The 7,598-nt window shown below is 39.3% G+C and overlaps 1 protein-coding gene across 1 annotated transcript in view; it reads right to left on the reverse strand.

The window, feature by feature from the left end:
• LOC123984416 (VPS10 domain-containing receptor SorCS1-like) overlaps positions 1-7,598 on the reverse strand; it is an 84,288-nt gene that overhangs the window by 68,836 nt on the left and 7,854 nt on the right. The window lies entirely within an intron of this gene.

Here is a 7,598-nt window from a genome sequence, read left to right on the forward strand (position 1 = left end):
CAGCCGCTCACGTTTGGCTCTCTGATTGGATCATGCATAGCAGAAACACAATGCTACTGACAGAGTTTTTAGTATTTTTATTAAAATATCTTGTACCGTGCAAATAACACTTAGCCTACACTTGTAAGTTACTGTGCATGTTGCCATTTACCACCATAGCCGCTTTTAACTCCCGTGTTACATTCAGTAACACTCCCAACTCGTTCTTGGTCCATGCAAAAAAAAAACCCAAACTGGTGTGATTCTTTGTCTGCCTTACTTTATTCTTTAGCCAAATCTTTCCTAACTACGGAATAGACCATCTGCTTCATGTTTACAACGGATGCACGCGCATTTCCAGTGTAGGTTAATGGACACTAGATGTACGTTTTCAGCCGTTTTAACGTAGACGCAGATCAGCTCTGATACGCAGCTAAAACGCTGTGGACGTAGATCGTATTTGTTTTAAAAACTCAGTTTTAAAAACAGCTATGCTAGCAGCGCTGTAAAGTAAAGCTCTGTACTTGAGTAAATGCTCACATCAACATGCTAACAGGCTCCGAATGATAATGATAGAATGTTGATGTTTAGCAGATACAATATTTACCATGTTCACCATCTTAGTTTAGCATTTTACCATGTTAACATTTGTTTATTAGTACTAAACACAAAGTACAGTTGAGACTGATGGGAATGTGATAAGTTTTGCAGGTATTTAGTCATAAACCAAAGTATTGGACAAAATGAAAATTTGACCCTTTCTTACAATTCATCCTTTGTGGATCTTAAATATATATAAACATTTCAAAGCAATCCATTCAATTTGTTGTTGAATACAGTATTACATTAAAAAGTCAACCTCATGGTGGTGCTAGACAAAAAGTCAAAGGATAAATTAAGTCAGTAGTAGTGAATGTCGGTACAATCCATCCCGTTGTTGTTGAAATATTTTAGTCTGGAACAAGGTGGTGGTACAGCCATGCTGCTAGTATGGCTAAACATTATAGTGCAGTTAAATGCAGGATATAAGATATGACTAAATAGTCCCAAATTTAATTTAAGGCAGTGACAAACAGCGAAGCAGTCAAAAGCTGGAGTTTGAGCTAACCTCAAGTTTTCTGGGACCCGATATGTGATGCATCAAAACTGAACACTGCTTCTCAGTTTTGACTCTGTGGACAGAAAGCAAACCTTTCCAAGACAACCTGAGAGATCTGGATGTTTCATAACATAGCTGCAGATCAGACATGTATTTTGGTCCTAAACCTTCCAGTGTTTTAAAAAACAAATAGTAGTATTTTACAATCAAGTCTTTGACACACAGGAAGCCAGTGCAAATATCTGAGAACCGGAGAGATGTGCTGCACTCTCTAGTGAGGACTCCAGCAGCAGCGTTTGGAATAAGCTGCAGCTGCCTGATCCAGTTCGGCCCTTTTATAAGGTCACAGTGTCTGCTTTTGCATTTTAAAGAGTCCGATGTATAGTTTGTAGTTTTTGTCAACTGCATGAATTCTATACATTGATAAATTAAAGGTAAAATGAACAGCCATACATATTTGTATAGATTGTCTGAACTGTCACAATACAGATAACAAATGTCTATGACATTCATGCACACATGGCCTGACTTTTCCAGCAGTGCATACAGCTGTGACAGGATTTCATTATATGTGGAAATGCTGAAAAATGATAGCATATAAAAAAATCTTATTTTGCTGTCGTTGTCTTGAAATAATCTAAAAACACACACAAATACGATGCTAATGTCCCAGAGGGCAGATAGTTTTTTGAAAGATGACTGAGCGTCGTCTGATAAAGCATCCCACGAATGTATTCACAATGTGTATTACCTCTCTCATTGTGTGTTGGCGCAAAATACGTCAAAATACATTTAAATACATTGTTATCATGGTAATAATAGCCTCATGTCCAGTTCTTTTGCATTGTGGGAAATTCAGCTGCATCAACAATAGTTTCGTGATTAATGACAACTACCAGAATATTGATATTGAATGGTTTCATACTGCATTAACAATCCTTTTAACATAAGAAAATTCAGTAAGCCTGTTGTCTCATTTCTTCTTTAGTGTGTGCAACATTGTGTTGCCAAAGAGGAATTGTATCTGGGAATCTGAACTGTCAGCTGTGGTCAAAGTTAAGTGAAGTCTGAACTCAGGAGACTGTGTTTGCTGCATTCTGCATTGATGGTCCTATTTTCTATCCTTAAAACTACGTGACTCCCTCTCTGCTTTCATCTTTAAAGTTGCATAGGCAACAGCAGTACACAAGTCAGATTGAATTCGATTACAGAGGCCTGCTAGCAGCTCCTCTCCACCGGTGGAGCTTTTGTTGTTCAGAACGTAAGCACCCAGCTGGAGAAAATAGGAGAAAACAGCACCTTGTATCAAAATGACTCACCTTTACTTCTAATGTTTGCGATCAGATATCAGATCAGACTCCAGTTTGAGGGTCCACAAAGAAAATAATCATGGATTTAACTAAGATAACAGCATATTTCTAGTCAGTCTAGCACTTTGGTCCAGAGTGAAATATCTCAAGTATTGGATGGATTGCCATGAAAGTTTGTACAGACATTCAAGGTCTCGCGTAGCATAGCCAGACTAATTTGCAAATGCGTATTATTGTGACATGTGAATGAACCTGCGACATTCCTCTGTCAGGCATAGTATCATACCTGCCACATGTTAGACAAATGGTTGTGGTTGGCCCGACCAGATCCAGGACAGGTGGAAATCTGTCTGATTGGAAGGGGACTCAGACATCTGGTTCCCAGGCTAGGTCACCAGATGTTAAGAGACAGGAAATGTGGGAGAGCAAGAGAGGAAGGGAGGTGATGACATGCAGCAAAAGGCTACGGGTCAGAATTGAACCGAGCCGTTGCGGTAAGGAATCTATGTAAAGGGACGCACGCTCTAGCGGTGCGCTGACCAGCAGCACAACATTTTGTTTTTTTTATGAAATGTCTTGACAACTATTTGATGGATTGTCATGAAATTTCTCAGATACTTGTGGTCCCCAGAGGATGAATCCTAATGACTTCACTGATCCCCTGGCTTTTTATGTAGCACCACCAGCAGGTTAAAGGTTTCACTTTTACAGTAAAATATCTCAACATCAAAAAGAGGGATTGGCACAGAATTTGTACAGACATTCATGGTCCTCAGAGGACGAATCCTACTGACTTTTATGATCCCCTGACCTTTCCTCTGGCACCAGCATGAGATTGACATTTCTTGACATTTTAGTGCTAATTAGCAGATGTTAGCATATTAACACATTAAAACTAAGATGGTGGAGCTGGTAAACATTATACCTGCTAAGCATTAACATGTTAGCAGTGATGTTAGCATTTTACTGAATAGTCTGAACACTATCCTCAAGGATCTTGGAGAGAAAATAACCAGAAGACAAATGCACTGAAGTTTTCAGTAATTGCCACAACACCTAATCTAAAAAGGAAACGTGTTTATTCAAATCTCTGGTGTTGAGAGGACATGGTGATGCAAATAAGTCTAAAATATTATTTTTCTATCAACTGCAACCGCATCAAAAACTGTTTTTGATCTTGCTGGTATGAATCCAAATGACCAGACTTGTTATATGAATAACACAGCGTGGTGTTTCAGATCACAAATACTTTTGTTCCTTTGAAAAAGCCCAGGAAGATCAAACAAATAATTGAGCACTCTGGGGACAATAAAAAGGTAACAAATCACGATGCCTGTGAGAAACCTGCTTTACACATTTAATTCCCTCTCAACATTGTTTTACATTAGAAAGCGCTTGTGTCACTCTTACAGCTTACTTATATTGCATATCAAAGTATTACAGCTCTCAGGGGAGTGATCATCCACATCATCATCTCAGTCATTAAAAGTCAGTGAAAGTAACTTTTAATGACATGTTCCCTTGTTATTCTACTAGAAATAACTAGAAAATAATTATGTTATAAAACCCAGTGGTAGAAACCATCCACTGACCTAGAAAATATAGAAAGTTTCTCAGAATGTGTAAAATATTTATCTCAAATCAGCTCTCTTATTACCTACACTAACAAGGTTATGTCCTTGCCTTAGTTATTATGTACAACCAGATAGCTCAAAATGTATGAATGGATTTACATGATATTCGCTGGACAGTTAGGCCTTGAGCCAAATAGCAATTGATTACATTTTGGTAGTGCTCCAGATCTGGGATTCCACCATTAGGCAGTTATTGTTTTTAATCCATAACTATGAATTTAAGTTGGATAGAGGCTTGATTCCAAATGCTGAGGGTATGTTTGCAGGGTCGAGGAATCAATTCAACTTATAAATGAAACGAGGAATTATGTCTTTGGGTGTAATTGTAGGCTGACAGGTTTTGGCGGAGCTTTGCAGTCCTAAAGTCCCTCTCAGTTTGATACTACTAAGTCTGATGCCTCTGTGAGTCTGGGCTTCAGCCAGGTTTAGAGAACTGCAGGACAAGAAAATGATAATCACAGGAGGGGATGTGCTTTTAATGCTTTTCATTTTAATGAAGTTTGCTTTCCTTTCTTTACCCCTGCCTCCTGATTCTTCGCAGAAGTAGTAATTTCCTTACAGGGATTCTGAGGCAATGCAGTGCTCAGTGAGATGCTGTCTTAGATATCCATCTATGCCTCTGGTCCTGGGGTAATTAAGGTTTGGAGTCACCTCAGGAGATATTGTGGCTGCTCAAACTAGCTGGCTTTGGCAATTTGTGGCACAGTGTGGGGGGTAATTCAATGACAGGCTAAGCCAGAGTGCCAGAGTAGTGCATCATGTCCTCCTGAGTGAACCTGTCTGAGTCCATTGGTATTGTTCAGGATGACGGAGGCATAATTGTTTAAAGAAAGGGCCTATTTTTGTCTTTATTATGGTGCTATAGAAAGAAATTATACTATATCTGCAACAGCCATTAGGCTACCGTGGGTCATTTTAGGAGTGAATCCTCTACCATTCAAATATTAATGCTATAGTGCTGTCTGTTGTCAAGCAAATTACCTGGAGCACACAGGTAATGAATCCCATTACAGAAGTGAATAGCTTTTTTCCAGATATTGTGAGGCTAAACATAATATACACAGCAAACATGATAGAAAATGAAGGCTGAGAATTATAATAATATCAATAAAGAAGAAAATCTATCTATAATTAAGGAAGCTGCTTATCCCAGTTGGCTCAATCACAACCACAACAACAGTTAATTGCTTTGTGCCCGAGACAGCGTGTTCCAGTACTTGGGAATTTGGTCTGACAGCACCCTGTACTTCCTCCAACATAAAGTGAAACCCCAGCTGGGGCTTTGCCTTTTAGATCAGAGCCATTCTTATTCTTTTGCTCTATGGCGAGCGGGGGCACTGAGCCCTGGTTAGGAGATGCAGGGAGCCAAGAGCAGTCCAGCCAGTCAATGAGGGGAGTCTGATTAACATTTTCATCCTTTCTGTGGGTTTCCATCGAAGGAGCTGGTGGTGCAAATGACCAATGCAAATGTCTTGGCAAGTGCTTGAATGACAAGAGCACAAGAATGGCACGCTGCAAAGACTCTTGAATACAAAGGCAGTAGTCCTGTAGCCCCAAGGGAGAAGCTTTGATTTATTTACAAACTGTTGGGCTCTGTGATAAGTAACAGCAACAGAGTCAAACACTGGTGGTGCATGCTCGTGTTGTTGCCAACATAAAAGCAGCTCAAGAAAGAACCAGAACTCTCATTTCTCTTCCCGACAACAGGCAGCTCATTCGTCCCAAACTATCTCTGTTGCTGCCATCAGATGATCATGCTCCCACTGCTAGATTAAGGTGATGCACCACACATATCAGTCTTTCAAAGGTGTGTGTGATTGGTTACATGTTTTGAAGTGATGCATCGGTTTGATGCCAGTGCTTCTGACAAGTCACTATCACTAGTACAAATGCTTCCCTCTGTAAAATGTCTGCTGAAAAATCTTTCGACTTGTGCCGCTATTCTACTCCTCTTTAGTTTCATAACCTCTTCCAGCCTATTACATTACATCTTATTTTGCAGTCAGTGATGAAAACCTCATTGAAAAACTAATATTAAAATCTAAGAATTAGACCCACTTCTTAATTGAAAATGTATTTGATCCAATCTTAATCACTCTTTGAAAAGTTTAGCTTATAACCACTTATTAGTCTCATTCGTGCATTTCAGGGTGATTCGTGGAGCTTGTATGCCAGTCTGTGTCAGATGAAATCAAGTTACTTTTGTCGTTTTTGTCTTTTACGTCAACATACCTGACATGTTCCCCCACATGCTACCTGATGTCCGGTTGTAGCCAATTTTTGTGATCATGTCTCCACTTTTCTCTGTGACCTTAAGAAGATCCCTCATATACTGAAGCCATGTTTTTTATGATTTAATGATTGAAACTGGATTCAAGACATTTTGGAATTATATATATATATATATATATATATATATATATATATATATATATATATAACAATATATAAAAACACATTTAAATTTACTCTATTGTTGCCTTTTTTTGGTCATTTCCAATCTTGTTGTCTTTTTAATTTTAATCACATAAACTCTAGTTATTGAAATAACTTGCAATCGTAGTTCCACTCTCCCCAGCATGTCAACAAAAATCCAGTAAAGTATCAGACTGACACTCCTCACTGAAACAAACTGAAGTATGTTTTGGCCCAAGTCTGAAGCATGAAACCTCAAAGCCTCAAAGCTACCAGCCACGGAGTGACGTTCCCTGCCTCCACTGCCCCGGGCTTCTTATTTTCTTGATTTTCCAGATAGCTGGTTCAGCCTGTCCAAAAGCGAAATGAGGAAGAGAACGCGAGAGCGTTTGTGACAGGAGGAGACATAGGCGGAGAGGTGACATCTTTTACTGTCGTTATGTTTGCAGAGTCCTCACTAGATGGCAGTGTAGTGTAGGAATATTGTTTGACAAGTTTTACCCTTTTTACCAGACATGGCATCATTTTAGAAACTTCTTCTCACATGAGTGTGTGTGTGTGTGCATGTGTGTGTGTAAATATAACAAAAATGCAATAACTGCTCAAAGTTATGGCGTCATGGAGGAAGTGTCTGACCCTCGCCATTTGGATGTTTATTTTAATAACTTGTCTTCATCTGACCATGACCTTTGACCTCGCTGGGGGTGCTCCCTGACTGGGGCCGTCCTGTGGGTGTGGTTCAGTGATTGCAGAAAGCTCAGGAAATTAATGTTTTATCAGTCTGTGCAAAGACAACAACAAGAGAGTAGTAGGGAAGGAAAGAGAAGCATCTAAATTTAACTCCTCAGCTGCTGCCAACTCAAACAAAATCATCAGTGGACAGTTTCCTGTCCTCCAAAACATCTGGATTTTCCTTAGATGGATAATATCTATGTTTACTGAGAACACAAACACTGTATAGGCCGATATATCATATTATAGATATCACAGATATCACAAGAGCCTTGGTGACATAGTATGAGCTGGAATCTGCACATAAAGTTACCATATTTGACACTTGATGGGTTTCCAGTGCTCTTATTATTTTGCACCTAGACCCTCCTCTCATGGGGACACATTTGCTGTTTGATTATTTGTCGTCATTGTGCATTTGTTGCTATA

The sequence above is a fragment of the Micropterus dolomieu genome, linkage group LG15 (genome assembly GCF_021292245.1).
Source record: "Micropterus dolomieu isolate WLL.071019.BEF.003 ecotype Adirondacks linkage group LG15, ASM2129224v1, whole genome shotgun sequence".
Classification (NCBI taxonomy): domain Eukaryota; kingdom Metazoa; phylum Chordata; class Actinopteri; order Centrarchiformes; family Centrarchidae; genus Micropterus; species Micropterus dolomieu.